Raw genomic sequence first — 16,689 nt, 5'->3', positions numbered from 1 at the left:
AACACACATCTTCTCCATGACCACTGAAAATCCCTGAAGAAGCAGTAACACAGCAGAAAAATATACCAGGGCTGAAGCTAACAAAGTTCTCAACTGCAGACGATAAACCACAAAGAGAATCTTCCAGAGGAAGCACAGTTTGAAATAAAATGAAAGAACACTCCAGGGATACAGTGCTGTGTGGTTGGCAGTAAGTGTGGTGTCATACTGAAGACCCAGCTTAGGGGAGCAGGGGCTGAACACATGGATAGGTTTTGGCAAAGACAGCAAATCCCCTGAAGTTTTCTTCATGAAAGGTTGCGAAGAGTGGCAAAGCTGGAGGGTAATTTTTTCTTTTCAGTTTCATTGAGGTTAATTGACAAATACAATTGTAATATATTTTAATGGGTACAATGTGATGGTTGGAGATACATATACATTGTGAAAAGATTTGGAGGATAAATTTGTCCCCAGTTTTGGGAACAAAAAGGGCTCTTCAGACAAGCAATGCCGTTTTTTCTTTTTCTCCTTTAAACAAAGGGAGCAGTCAGAAAGAATTGTCCAAAGACTTCAGGAATATCAATTGAAGCCAGAATGTAATGAAGTGAGGTGTGATACTGTGCCCCAGGCCCGTTTGGTACACATAGCACAGTCTTCTGCAGGGCTGGGATGGAGTGAGACGAGGAGGGAGCGCGGCTCTGTGCAGGGGGTGCTGCTTTACATGATGTCTGAGCACACCCCCACCAGCTGCCAATATCCACGGACCTCTTTTGGTAGTTTTCAAACTCTGCAGCACATGAGAATCATCTGGAGAAATTGTTTAAGATACATGTTCCTGGCCCCCATCCCAAGAGTATCTTGATCAACAGTGAAGCCCTAGGAATTTGTTTTTTGGGTTTTTTTTTAACCAGGCACCTGCAACTCCACCAGCTACCCATGGGAAATACTTGATTGTTTATTTATTAAAACGGGCAATAAATAACTAGGTATTTGAGCAGGGCTAGTAATCAGAGGAGATGAAACTAGAAAATTAGAGCAAATGGTCACCAGTGAACTAATTTTAGAATCTAGAGAATGAACACTAGAAAGAACATTTTAAAAGATTAAGTGTAAGTTTAGTAATTAGGAAGCAAAGCTCTGTGGGTGTGAACACACACACATACACACACACACACACACACACACACTCTAGAACTATAAACCATGGGTTTAATATTTAAATAATATGCAGGTACTATACTAAGAGCTTTATATGCTTTAACTCATTTAATTCCTATGAGGAAATTAAATCCTATGAGGAGAATTCTCTTGTTATGTTTATATTATATCCTATGAGGAAAATTCTCTTGTTATGTTTATATTAAAGATGTGGAATGGAGACTTTGAGAGATGAAATAATTTGTCCAAGGTCAAAGCTAATAAGTGCTGGCGACAGAAATCCAACCAGATTTAGGAGTCTGTTCTAACCACTGCACTGTTTTTTGTACCACACTTTCCTTTGAAGAGATCAATTAGACAGTCTAACAAATCTGACCAAAAAAAGAGAGAAGACACCATATTAAGAATGGAAAATTTATTCATTCATTCCTTAAAATACCATATTAATTGCATGCCGACTATGTGCCATGCTGGGCACATCTTCAGCAGTGAAGATGAGGGACAAATTCCCCTATTCTTGTGAGTCTTACATTCTAGTTGGAGAAGCAGAAAATAAGCAAACAAACTATATAGGCATATATGTACTGGGGGTGCCAAAAAAATGTATACGCATGACTTGTATTCATCTTTTGTTATCAGTATACTCATATATAGAGTATTATAATTTTAATACAGTTTTTTCCTCTCTTAAAATGTGTATACATTTTTTGGCACCCTCTGTATATCAGGTAAATATGTATTTAAAAGAAAAAGCAGAGCAAGGTTAGATTGGAGGCTATTTTAAGTTGGTTACTCAGCTAGGGTGTCTCTGAGGAGAGGACAAATACAGCTATGGGGAGAGCCAGGCTAAAATCTTGGGAAGTGTATTCCAGACAATAGGAGCATATAAAGGTGGGCATGACTTTGATATTTTCAAGAAATAGTTAGGCTGGAGCAAAGGGACAAGAGGAATAACATTAGAAAATGACTTCAGGTAGGTAGTTCTGTCTGTATTACAGCAAAAAATATTCTAAGTCTGACCTCAGTGGGCACCCTATTACAGAAATATGGCCACTTTTGCAAATAATCCATACTGATTGCTCTGGACATTAGAGAAAAGATCTGAAAATACACATTATTATTATAATTAGTGAAGATGGATATGATAGTTCAAGTGTGCAGTGCCTCAAACAGATTTTTAAACGTGAACACGATTCTAAGATGCATTTCTTTGGGCTCAAGTATCAGCTGATTACAAATGTTCCTTTGTAAGTCCATTTAGAATGCATTTAATATAAGCCAAAGGGCTTATATAGTCGTTTAATTTTCCAGAATGACCCCCAAAGTCCTATTTAGCATCTCTGTGTTTAAGTATGGTATTGACAATAGTACATAACTGGATGAGAGCATTATGCCCATGAGGAAATTCACTCTGGGTTCCACTGACTGGGGTCAGTTCACATCACCCCACTCTTGGTTCCCATAGAGCCCACTCTAGTTCGGCCATTTTATTGGGTCTCAGCAGCAGCAGCGAGGTTTCTAGGATTCTTGTGTCATCCGAGGGAGCATTGAGCAGTATAAAGGGGTCCTGGTGATCCAAGTGGTAATAGGGAATTACACAAGAGTCCCCACAAGCATCAGGAGAGGGCAGAGATCCCAGCTGTAAAGATGATGGGAAGGCAAGCAGTGAAGAGACTAGAATCATCGGCGGGATTCCAGCACAGAGGGGAGGAGACATCTAGTCAGAACCGCTGTGTGGAGGACGCTAGGGGGCACCATTGTCATTGGAGGGGTGCTCTTCACACAAAATGCACCGCCCCTGGAGTTGTACGTACAATGTGGAGGTCCTGTTTGGGAAATTCGAGGAGGTGAACTCTTGCAAGAGATACATAACCCGGGTAAGAGATGTTTGTATGTCAGGCATTTATAAGATAAAAACTGCCTTACAAACTTCTATCTATGGATTATAAAATTCTCCTTTTATTAAACAAAATTATATGTAATAAATCAAGAGATATACTTGGATGATTTGGCTTCATGTTTTTTCTTTTTTCCAGAGACCAAGTGGTGTGCCCTCAAGTGAAAGTTTCTCTCCAGAAGTGTATTTCGGACCTATCATTCTGGTTGTGTTGTGGCAGCATGCAGAGAAAGGCAAAACTAGACAGAAAGAATAATTAGGAAGTGATAGAAACAATGAAGGTAAGAAATGTTCAGGGCCGATACAAGGCAGGAGGACTTGACAATACTTGGGTAGCAAACTTGCACAGGCTTGAGAAATGTCATACGTAGGCAAGGAGGAAGAATAGCGTAGGATGCTTCCTGGCTCCTGGTTGACTAAGGAGGCGACAGTGAACATTGATAAAGGAACAGTTTTGGGGGAACAATGGTGAGTTCACTTGTAGACACATTGAGTTTGATGCACCCCGGAAATATCCATATGCAAAGATCCAGCAAGCCTGCAGCTCAGCGGGGAGTCCAGAGTTGGAGATAGTGATCAGGTGTCACCAGGTGTCAACTAAACCAAGACAACGCAAGGAACTGGCTCTGAGAGTTTATAGAGGAAATAATGTCTAGGGAAGAACCTTGAGGGTCAGCAGCACTGAGTGGTCAGATAGAGAAGTACCAGTGACAGTTTACAGTCAGGAAAATCAAAGGGTGTGTCTTTCACTGGATTTGCAAAGCCCTTAAACCAATCTATCTGCTTCCTGGCTACTTAATACTGTTTAATGATGATTGTTGAGAACATTTATAATGAACATAAAATAGGTCGCTGCTTCTTCCTTTAAATGCTTACTGAAATATGTATGTCCTTCTGCAATAATTTGCAAGGAATTTAACATCAATTGAAACAGGATTAAATAAACAGTCGTTGGTAAACTTTTAGAGAAGACTTAAAAGTTACGAATGTTTGTATTGACTTAAAACTTTTTATTGCCAAACAATAAACTTATTTTTGCCAACTTCATATTGTTTTATTTAACCCTATTAATATTGTTAGATTTTTCATATTTTTGAAATTGTTAATAACTGTATCATTTTCTAATCAGAAAAAAATACATCTTAGTTTTTTAAAAAAGAACTTAGTTGGAAATAAATATGAAAAATATTAACAATAACTGTGATGGTGGAAATTGTTATGTTGTTCATTTATAACATATTTAAATTTCAAAAAATTGAAGTTTTAAAAATTGTTTATTTTTCATATTTCATTATTCAGCTGCAAGTCTGCAACGAGACGATGTTGTTATAAAATCCTTTCTGTACATTTTGAGTGTGCCAGGATTTAAAATCCAACATCACAATTATTACATAATTAATTTATATATCAAAGACTACGCTCTTAAATATAAATGCTCATTCTACGATTTTATTTTCTAGTTTTATATTTTTGACCAAAATTGAGTAATAAAGAAATATCAGTATTTCATTAGTGACTGAAGACCTACTCTCAGTTCTGTTCTAAAATATGTGATACTGGTTTCTCAGAGATTTCAGTAGAGCTTGTAGCTCATTCAAGTTCTCCTTCTTCCTATTATAATAGCCGTTCACTGCCAACATTACAGGAACCACCGTTGCCAGCTGAAATGAAGGCATGTAGCCAGAGGAAAACCATTAACCTGTGAGCAGCCATTTCAGGCCTGTGCACCTAGTCTAGTAATTGGAGGGGCCAACTGATGAAGGGGTTCACAGCGACCGTCATGTCAAGTTCTTCTCGAAGCAGCCTCTAGAGGGCAGGGAATTCACAGCCCCTGAGCAATGCTGTACAAACAGCCAACCAAGAGTTTGCATCCCTTAACAACGTTATGTAGTGTGCTTTTTTATTTCATTTCAGATTGTTTTGTTTTCATGACATATGGTACCAAATTTCAAACTTACAAAAGGATTTTCTTATTCCTTCAAAACAACCAATATTACTCAACATTACGAATTCCTTATATATCCTTCAAGAGACTCTGTGTGTGTGTGTGTGTCCCTTTTGCCTCCCTCCATTACACAAATGGTAGCATCCATACACTGTATCTTGCATCTTGCTTTTTCCACTCATTCTTACTTGGTTAAAATTCAATGTAAGAATTTAAAGAGGTTTCCTGTTTATGGCTGTAAATTATTCCAGCGATTGGTGTGCCATCATTTTTCAGCTCATACTTCAGTAAAGGGCATTTCGTTGTTTCTGCGGTACTATAGAACCTTGTACATGCATAATTTCATTTGCAAATTGAATACATCTGTAGCTTAAAAACAGGGAATTGCTTTGTGCAATGTGGGGGCTGGTGAGCCTGAAATTCATAAAGAAGGCTGGCAGATGGGAAACCCAGGCAGGAGGTGATGTTGAAGTCTTGAGTCTGAAATTTGTAGAGCAGTCGGGTAAGCTGGAAAGTAAGGAAAGAATTTTTAAACAATGTATTATATATGACTAATTCATTCATACATCCCCTTTTAATTCAGTCAAGAAATATTTACCAAGTTCTAGGCTCTGTGCCAATGTGAACAAACACAGACTTCGGTCCTATTCTTGAGGTGTGTTCACATACTTTGAACAAATCAATCATATTTCTGGCAGCTGCCATATTTTCCCCACCTGAAAAACCGAGACACTTTCTTCTTCTCTCCTCATCCTCCCCCACCCTTACTGACTCCAAATTGTTTCCCACAGCTCTGCTCCTGCTTGGAATCTCCTTGTGAACGGTTTCAGTATGTCTCTCTCCCACTTCCCCCATCCCAATTTCATAGTCGGGCAAAGCCACTGTCTGGGATCTCTGCTTAGGCACCTCTGCAAAAGGTCTGCCAAGACCTGAGCACCGTTGGCCATAAGCCCTATTCCATTTCTCCAGTCTCTATCTGATCTCTAGTAGTGAGCCCCAATGATCCCCGGGAGGTAAGACCCCAGTGGGCCTCCCAGGAAGCGTCTGGCAATGCTGGGGAAGCTTGATGTCCACCTTGGGCTCTCTTTTTCCCACTGGAGAAACTGTAGCCTGAGAGGCCCCTGTTGGTGGTGCTGTGCTGGCCTAGGAGAGGGGCCATGTGGTCCAAGTGAAACCACTCTTCTTACCTGTCTGATGGGGTTGTCCCTGGTCTCTGTGGTCCATGGTGGTGCTTCAGCCTCCCCTGGGTTCTGGGATTTTCACAATGGTGTCTTGTCTATGGGTAGTTGCTAGTTGGCCATCTTGTGAGGATGATTGAAGTTCGAATGACCTATGTTGCCATCTTGATGATATTGCTCTCCAGGAACGATTTCTATGTTACCGTCTTGAAGCAGAATTCCTTCTATCCTGGAAAACCTCAGTTTTTGCTCTTAAGGTCTTCAATGGATTGGATAAGCTCCACCCACATTATCAAATGTCAACTGTAGAAGTTAATCACGTCTGCCAAATACCTTCATGGCAACATCTAGACTAGTGTTTGACCAGACAACTGGGCATCATAATCTAGCCAAGTTAATGCATAAAATTTAACCATGACATCAAGTTATTCTCCACAGAGGCTGTACCAATTTACTCTCTTACCTAGAATGTTTGAGAGTGGCATGCCCAGGGTAGCTTTGGAGGTTATTTATCAAAGCATTTGAAAGAGGTTCTGGTTTGCTTCTGTAAACCACATTATACTATTATGCTAGTAATAGCAATAGCTCTACTGGAGTCACCTCTTACAGTGTTCTAGAGGACGAATCTTCATTTTGCTGGGGAAGGTCGGGAAAATGATATTAAACTGGATTTAAGAACATCTCCTTTATACTTTAAATTCCCTCTGTAAGCAATGTTTTCCCCAAGGAAATCTCTCTCTCCCCCAGGACGCTGCTTTCTCTGCAGGCATCTCAAGGAGAATGCTAAGTATCTTCCTTGCTCTTGTTTGCCACTTCCAGTCCATTATACTCCTTCCTAAAACACCCACTCTGGAGTCTCATGCCACCAGGCTTTTCAACCACCTCTGTTTTAATATCAATGTAGGGGATGATTTCACCTTCTGCTCTGGCTGAACTAGATTTTAAAGGATGAGTAAGGATCTAGGCAAACAAAGTGGGAACGGGAATATTAGCTATAGGAGCTTATGTCAAGGTAAGAATGTAAGATGAAGGTTTTGGGGATAGAGAACTACAGAGTAAGATTCGAGTTAAGTAGGGGCAAGAGCATAGCCAGCCATAATTATAATTTATTTAGACTGTTTAGTAGATAATGAGAGTCACAGATTTTATGGATAGGAGTAACAGGCCATAATTTGTGCTTATAAGATAATTGATTGTAATGTAGAAGATGAATTGCCGAGAACAGTTGGGAGGGATTCTACAAGGCTAAAAAGGTGTATCTCTGGATGGCATATTACTTCTTAGACTCTGTATTTGTTCACTGTGCCACATTCTTGATTTGGGAGGCTAGATAAATATTTCCTGATTGACCTTGTCAACCATGTCACCTGGGCTGGAGTCATGCTCACTGGTGAAATATTTCCAGATTACCCCAAAGAAGTTAGGTAGTTGGGGGTAAAGTAGCCGTGTGGGTCCTTTCTTTTAAACTCAATAGGACTTAGGGGGGATATCGCTGTAACTTCTTTGAAGATGGATAGGAGTAGAAAAATATAATATAATGGTTAAGGGTGTAGTTTTGGAGTCAGAAAGCCTGGGTTCGAATTTGAGGTCTTTTTTCCTATTGGCTGTATGATCTTGAGCAGCTGCTTGATTGTCATATGCCTTTTCCTCATACAAAATTAAAAATGGGAATAAAAATTGTAATTTTTTTAGGGTTATCATTCAAAGTACACTTAGAGCAGTGCCTAGCATATACTAAATTTAATGAGTGTTAGCTGTTGTCACATCTGTTTATATTATTTTGTAGCAAGGATAACTCTTTGGGAAAAATCTTCCGTTTAGTGTTTCAAACTCCACTTGCAAAGCATGAATAAAGAAATAATTTTAGTGGTTTGCTACAAAAATTAAATAAAGAAGAGACAGAATATAAAATTACAATAATAATGAAATCACGTTTATATTAGCTTTGTCACTTTTCAACTTTATCATATGGAGTAAAGGTATTACTTAAAATGTTTGTTTCATGTATGTATATGTGTGTGTGTGTGTTTGTGTGTACTGGATCCCCATTTTTAGTATAGCTCACAAGAAAATATTTAAAACACTGTTTCAAAACAAGCAGTGAGGTTAAAACTCTGTCAAAACATGAAACTCCCAAATATTGCACTTTGTTTTGCTCTAGGAAGAAGAGGGAAATTCATAACACCTAAGCCTCTACCATGTTCCTATAGGACCTTCCTGGGATCCTTGGTTGATAAGAAGAATATAAAGGGGAGATCTTCCACTTACTTTACTATCTGCCCTCTAGGCTAGCCTAAATTCCCAAGTGATACCATTACACAAAACAAAAACAAAAGCAAAAAGCCCTATATTATATATCCTTCAATCTAGCCAATGTTTGTGTATTTCAACGTTCCTGCCTGAAAGGCAAGTCAACCTTCTGGTATATAAGTAGGTGAGGAGTGGCTGCGGTGAAAGGGTACCTGGAACCTGATACTGTGTTTCCCCGAAAATAAGACCTAGCCAGACAATCAGCTCAAATGTGTCTTTTGGAGCAAAAATTTATATAAGACCCAGTCTTATTTTACTATAATATAAGACTGGGTCTCATATAATATAATATAATAAATACCAGGTTTTATTTTACTATAAGACCAGGTATAATATAATATAATATAATATAATATAATATAATATAATATAATATAATATAATATAATATAATATAATATAATATATACCGGGTCTTATATTAAGTTTTGCTCCAAAAGACGCATTAGAACTGATGGTCCAGCTAGGTCTTATTTTGGGGAAAACAGGTACCTATTGAACATCTATTGAGAAATTCAATACCACCTGGTTGCATGAGTCATGGTAGAAATTCTGTATTACAGTAAAGTGTGAATAATGAATGAGATTCTCTAGAAAATTTTTCTGTGGCCCAAGAATGCATGGAGGAGGCTGATGGAAAAATTTCTATTCTCTCCTTTTTTCATTTTGACCTTTCCTGCTGTTGCATGCCAAATTTTTATTTCAACCTGGCCATGTAAAGACATAAAAAAAGATTTTGGGGAAGAGTATTAAATATATTTCAGAATTTAATTTAAATAAGTCTAACAGATAATATGAAAATAAATGAAATTTTAAAATAGATTTTAAAAAACCTGAAAGTATAAAAGATGAAAGGTGGAACTAGAAAGATAAATTTTAAAACAAAGCACAACCTATGAGACTATAAAGTTAAAAAAGTAAGACAACCAAAGTTAAGAATTCACAAGAAGAAAGGAAAGAAATACAGGCAAGGATTTTGGATGCTGAGATTATATGATTCTTTTTTTTATTAAAGCTTTTCCTAGAGTTTTACTATTTTCAAACTATTTAAAAATAAAATCCTTGTGTATGTATAAAACTAAGTACTTCTATTTTTTAAAATCTTTACCACTGTAATAGCCTGTTTCATTGTTCTGATTTCCATCTTTTTGTTTATTAGTGAAGTTGAACATCTTTTCATGTGTTCATTGACCATCGTGTTTCTTATTTGTGACTTGTCTGTTCATATCCTTTACTATTTTTATATTGAAGTGTTATGTTTTTCTTATTAGCTTGTAAAATATATGTGTGTGTCTAAAGAATATAACTTTTGTTTATCATGTATGTTTCAAATATTAACTTTATGTTTTTCTCATATACAGAAATATTTTATTTTTAATATAGTCAGATTAATTGATATTTTCCTTGTTTTTGACTTTTTTTGGTCATGTTTAGAAAGACCTTTCCCATTCCAAGATTATAGGAAATATTCACCTATATTTTTTGCTATCTCCATTTTAGTGTGTTTAAATTTTTTTTGTTTATTATTTTAGTCCCCTTTAAATTTATTCTTCATTTCTGTCTTTTTTTTTTGTCTTCTGCTTCTTTTTAGATTCTTCCAGCTCGTTTGCCTCCCTCCTTACCTTCCTTCCTTCCATTTACATCTCTGAGTTTTTGCAGTTTCTGCTTTGTAGTAATTCTTCATAGAGGCAACTTCAAGTTTTAAAAATCCGTGTTAAATGTTTAGTCACAAATTTCAATATTTATAATAACACAATTCTTTTTCCTGTCCTGTTGTTTGACTAGAACGTTTTAGGAACTATTGAGTATTATTGGTGATAATTTCCTTCTTTTTCTTGTTTCTTACTATAAAAGCAATGCCTTGGGATTTCAGTGCTAAATGCATTGTTATGTATTAGGTGCGTTGTTAGCTTCAGGTCTGACCTTACTCTACAGTCAGGGATGGTGAACACATACATGGCCCACTGTCCAGCTCTCTGTCCTCCACAGCCATGACAGAGGCACTCGTCCGTCATGGCACTTGCTCCTGGTGAGCCTGGTGGGACTTCTTATGTGAGACAAAATCTACTTGCCATCCTTTTCTAAACAACAAAGCATTTACATTTCATTTGACATTGGTCACCTGACTGGGACCAGATTCAAGCTTCTAGAAGAAATAACAGTTAGGAGAGAAAATTATTACAGTTAATCCCAACGTGTATTTTCTCCTTCATCAGCATAGAGGTGCCATCCATTACAGTAGATGCAATCACCGAGGGTAGTGATTTTTATAAAAAGCCTGGGAGAAAACGAGTAAACCTGAGTTATACCAACATAAAGGCTAGCACTTATCTCCATTACATACTGGGGCTTCTGTGATCAGAGGTTTCTCAAAGTCCTCTCTCTTTTCCTTCCCACTTCTGTTCCAGATGTCCTACTTTGCACTTCACCCTCTGCAGTCCTGGAGGTCCAACCTCTTTCTTGTCTGTGCTCGTGCTCTTTGATAGCCAGCAACTTGGACCAGTCATCAGCTCCGTTATTATTCTTGTTACAAAGCTAGAATGAATCCAGTGAGAACTTTTCCTCAAAAGAGATAACATACTTGCTATTTTCTTTCAACTCCAGTTTATGATGATTTAGGGGTATGAATATATTTGTTATTTAAATATTTTATTTTGGTAAGTGTACATTTGCTAGTATAATATGGATCTGGAAATAACTTCTGATCTCTAACCCTTATATTCCCATGTAAGACAACCATGTTAAATCAGCCAACACATAAGCTCATAGACTATTTTTACCAACTCTGATGTCTTCTTAAAGGCAAGAGCCTGATGTTTTAAGCTTCAGTCAAAAAAATTCCTTGAGAAAAATAATTTTTCTAGGTTGTTTTCCTTGGTCAAATATGAGAAAATAATGCTGTAGGCTTCCTATGCCTCAAACTTTTGGTATACTTAAAAATTCTCAATCTCATTACCATGAAAGAGTAAAAAAGGATGCTGACACAAAATCTAAGTATTTGGTGCACTTTGCCATGTAATATAATTGTGTTACATATTATTCAGGAGCACTGTTTAAGTGTTTTGGAGGTTAATAGAGAAAGTTACTAGCAAAATGATTCTATATCTGAGTTTTTCTAATGAGGGTCAGATGTCGATAATAATAACTCACTCTGATACAACCTAATGAGGATGAATTGTTTAGTTATTAAGACTATTGAGTTACAACATAGGGCTGAGCATATGTTCTTGTCCCATGCATCATATATTGATTGAGCAAGATATCAAGACTTAAGTATCTGTAGTGGCTACCTTTTAATCAAGTGTCAATGTTCAGGGATGTTTTAAGATTCCGTATGTTACCAGTTCATAGAAAAGATTAAACACGAGACATGTACTAAAATGGATAGATGGTGCTACAACTTCTCTAATTCTTTTGGAACTTCACATTATTCATTGTATTTCTTACAATTGAATGAATCTCTTCTGGTAGCACAGTACTGTCCTATGGAGCTGTGGGTGTGTGATGACTTGGGGTATCTTCAAAGAATTGCTCCCAACAGCACAGAACTTAAGGAAATGAGCTCTGCCATCACCTCTTGACATTCAGTTGGGATGGGGTAGTCATCTCTCTTCTGGAGCCTAGGAGCCTAGGTTTATGATTTCTCCCTAATTCCTCTCCTCCAATGGTAACTCTTCTCTGACCCTGTTCACTGTAGTGCAGCCCATGGGGTCAGATCATGTGCAGAACTACTTATTATGTTACTGTCAGGAAATTCCAGGGTATGAACTAGGCAGTTGAGATAAATTATAGGCACAGTACCTCATTACTTACTTTAACAACAGTTTCGAGCATAAACAGTTTCTGTCAGGCATTCTCTGTCCTCACTCTCATTACCAGTCCCAAAGCCAATTTCTAGACTATTCTGACTGCATTACCCAACTCTGAAACTCCCTCTCCCAAGACCCCTAGTTTCCTGGAGAGTTGGGACCTTTTGAACTCAGGGTCCCAAGTCTGCCTCTTCAGCTTTATTGTTGACTGGTGGTTAAGAGACATGTGAGTCAGTACAGTGGTAATTGGTTCATTAGTCATACTTTTCATGAAAAAAAATCTCAGAAGCTCTCCATCTCAAACTTTCTCTCACTCTGTCTTATATTAGTCTCATCCTCTTTTACCCATAGCACTGAATGAGCATTGAAATTGGAACCTAGAAGACCTGAGTTTGGGTCCTATGTTTGCCACTTACTAGCAGTTTTGCCTGGATGATTTCTTTAAGTCTCTGAGCCTCAGTTCTTTCTCATTGACAAAATGGAGAGACTCTTTGCCTTTCTCACTTTATAGGGTTGTTGTAAAGATCAAATAGCATAAGGAAGGTGACAGTCATGTGTAGTTTGATATTCCATTATGGAAGACTGTGATTCCATTTAAAAAGACAGATCGAAAGGTGACAGAGATTTGGCTAAGAAATGAAACACTACCTAGAGGCAGGTAAACTATGATCAGTGGCTCCTAAATCTGAATGAATATTAGAATTAGGGGGGCCAGAAAAACAGTATTTTTATAAGAGGGCCACAGGTATAGGATTTCCAGACAAAATACATATTGCATGGAATCTGGGTCATACTTATACTAAAAAATTATTCATTGTTACCTGCAACACAAGTTTAACTGGGAATCTTTTTACTTGCTAAAGTTGGCAGTTCTACATAGATAATTCTCATGAGCAACCTGCTTTTGAAACTACTGACTCAGATCCTGAGTGGGGCCCGCCATAAAATGAGGGAAATGAGTTGACTGCCTAGATGACAGGATTTCAGATGCTCCAGGGAGATGATCATGGTTTTTTTCCTATGAGAATAAAAAGTCCTTCCTCACCATCTCCTCTAAGTTCAACATTTTACTCTTAGAATTTTATACCTTGTAAATGTGAGTATCTGACGGAAGGGTAGGAACTTCAGGTAAGTATCCATTATTTACACTTTACTATAGTTGAATGACCTAAGAATAGGTTTTCGAGAATGAGTAAAGAGAACATGAGGGCCTGGCTTCTGTGGAAAGTGAGGGATGGTGGCCTGACTGGTTGTTCCAGAGCCAGGATGTGGGAGATGCTAGAGGCACACTTTGCCTGCTCCCCAGGCTGCCCTGGATCTGGCCTGTTCTCAGGTAGGCTGTGCAACCTCTCTCTGTTCCAGTGGAAAAGAAGTGACAGGAATGGGCCTGGGGGAGCAGTAAGTTTTGCACTGCAGTACCAGCCGGTAGATCATGACAGAGGAAAGACAAACAGCCCAGACTGTCTTGTTGTTCAAGTTCAGTGCTGTCTACTAAAACTTCCTGCAATGATGGAAATGCTATATGCCCTGTCCTTTTCAGTAGCTGCAAGCCACAGCTGCTACTGAACACCAGAAATGTCACTAGTGCCACTGAAGAACTGAACTTTACATTTTATTTATTTTTAATTATTAAAATTAAAATAGTTACATGTAGCTAGTGATTACCATATTGGACATACGGTTTATGGGCCAACATCAGTCTATACTGGAGTCACGTACTGGCTGGCAGCTTGTGGGTCATGTAGACACATTTAGTTTGCACAGTCAGAAAAACAAACAGACCTGATTTAGTTGCCAACATTTAATAACTGGGAAATTTTAAGTGAAAACCTGAATTTCTGGCTTCTTTGGAAAACAACAGGATATGTGGCAACACCCAGACGATAGTCTTCAAGGCACCAATTAACTTGAGATTGTCAGCGGTTATTTATCTTTTATTTTTAAACCCCACCTGCTTTCCTCATTTGTTTTCTCTGCCTCACTACCACAGGGATTTGATTTTGGGATCCCTGTTTGAAAAACAACATTTCAGTTTCACCCTTATGAAAATAAGTGAATTAAACTTCTAACATGGAGGGGCCTTTTACAAACATTAATTAGAAGGTGTCTCTCTCAGACTGACTAGAGAAGGGGCCCAGGTACAGGAAAGCGGGGGCTTCAAACTCTGTCAGAACAGGATTGCATGCTGGTCAACATGGGCATGTCCTTTTGCCTTTGCGAAACTCAGTTTCTCCATCTGTAACACGCAGCAAATAACAGTACTTATCTCATAATGTTGTTATGAAGCTTTCCCACAATGAGGTGTATAAAGCGCTTAAGATCCATGCTCAGTGATAAACTTAAAATTTAGCAAGTCATATTTTCCAGCTGAGTTGTTTTTATATTAGGTAAGAAAATCAGTATTGAAAGAAACTGGTGAGAACTAAAGCATGCATGGGAAAATGCACTTTTTTGTCAATAAATAAAAAATAAAAGGCTGCAGCCTACATGGAGGAAATAAAAGAAAAAGTTCTTTTCCTATGTTTTCTGGGTTAAGCTCATTGGTCATAATTTAAGATAGCCTGCAAGAAAATTACTGTATTTTAAGCGTGTCAAGATAAAATTTTCTCGTTTACACACTTTTCTTTGCTTAATGGCATTGTTGGAATTGGAAAGGAAACAAAAATAGAAAAAAAAAATTAAATTCAGATGGGCCATAACACCACCAAAAGCCCTTAAAAATAGGACAATGTGTGTAAATGTGATCACAAGGAAGGGAATTAGGAAGAAGGAAGTGAAAGTAATCTTCCTGAAAGATAATGTGAGGAAAGCAAAAGTAAAGAACTACCAATAAAGGTGCAAAAAACAATGGCAATCACAAACAGTTACAGAAATCCAATGGTAAATAAGAAAAAGAGTGTATTATAGCCCGTGCCTACATCATCAGAAGAAATGATGGGAGCGGAACTTGTTAGACTTTTAATGTTACTGCTTTTTGGAAAATGGCAGGTGTTTAAACTTAAATGACGATAATCCTTCTAGGATATTTGGTTATGAGAAAAATACTTAGGAAACAAACATTTGAGCATGAGCTAAATATAGGGAGTGAGAATAACCAGTCAGGGCTCTGTTCTCAAAGAATTATCATTGAGTTGGGGAGAGATAGAAGAGAACAGAGGCTAATATGTCAGAGATAGATGATGACTGGTGAATTCTGAGGGGCACTGTATAGTCTTCACTTTTTTTTTTTAACTCAAAATTACCTTTATTTCAAGATATCAGAACACATTTACATATGTTTGCAATTTTTTTCTTTCTATTATCTATCTATGTAACAACTTTCTTCAAGGCTAAAAGATCAGAATTGTTTGATGCCTCTGTATGACAGACTTATCAGACTAAATATGATTGGAAGTGAGTTTGGGAATAAACTCAGGTCTCTGAGTTCCCTGTTCCATGCACCATCCATTAGACCACCTCCGAAGGTATTATTAAAGTAAAGCAAATCCAAAGTTTAATGGTGCAATTCCAAAAAACAAAGCTGTGTATAACCTTTGGAATAACTCACCAAAGTAAATAGCTTTTTAGTGACATTGTTAAGTGGTTATCACAGTTTGTTTATCAAGAATAAAGCAACTGTTAATAGCATCTTAAAATGACATCCATTCTGCACCTTTTCTTAGAGGTTTTCCAAACACAAAGAGAGTCTGTTAAGAGTTCTTGTGCTTGTACATGTTATACAGGAGATATGATTGCTTGCTTACTTATATAACTGAGTGCTTGGTGGTCTATCACCTTACCTTCAAAGAATAGTTTATGTGCTCAGTCTACTATTTTAATTTAAACATTAGAACGGCTGAACTTTGTATTTTTTTGACACAGGCTATGTTTTAGTATGTAACAGAAGCTTAATATAAGAAGCATCCTGCTATCACCAAAATAGAGCTAGTTGACATTTTGAAATCAGATTTGATCTAACCACCTTCCAAAATTTTATAAACCATCCCTTTATCAGACTTGTGAGGTAGTTAACATTTAATTTCCCTTTTATTGATGAGTCATGACTCATCAAAAAAAAAAGTTATTTTACCAAAGCCCACAAAGGAACATCAGAAGGAAAAAAAAACAAAACTCTATCCTATGCATGATTATAGTCAAACCAAATTTTGCTCTCTGGGTTCCCAATGCTTTATGTCACAGTTAAGTAGTATTTATTACATATTTTACGGTGATAAGAACCAAAAACAGCAACAGAGTGCTTTGAGGTTTGCCAAAGAAGAGTGCTCTGTGAAATCTAAGTATTATCAAACAGATTTGCAATGCCAGAGAGAGCTGTATAGTCACATCCCAACAACCACACCTTAGAACGTGTTCCTGACCCATGGTAGGTTGCCACGTGGGCCACTCAGAGCTCTAAGACAAGCCCAGTCTGTG

The sequence above is a fragment of the Rhinolophus ferrumequinum genome, chromosome 19, assembly GCF_004115265.2.
Source record: "Rhinolophus ferrumequinum isolate MPI-CBG mRhiFer1 chromosome 19, mRhiFer1_v1.p, whole genome shotgun sequence".
NCBI lineage: Eukaryota > Metazoa > Chordata > Mammalia > Chiroptera > Rhinolophidae > Rhinolophus > Rhinolophus ferrumequinum.
Note: the sequence above shows the minus strand (reverse complement) of the source record.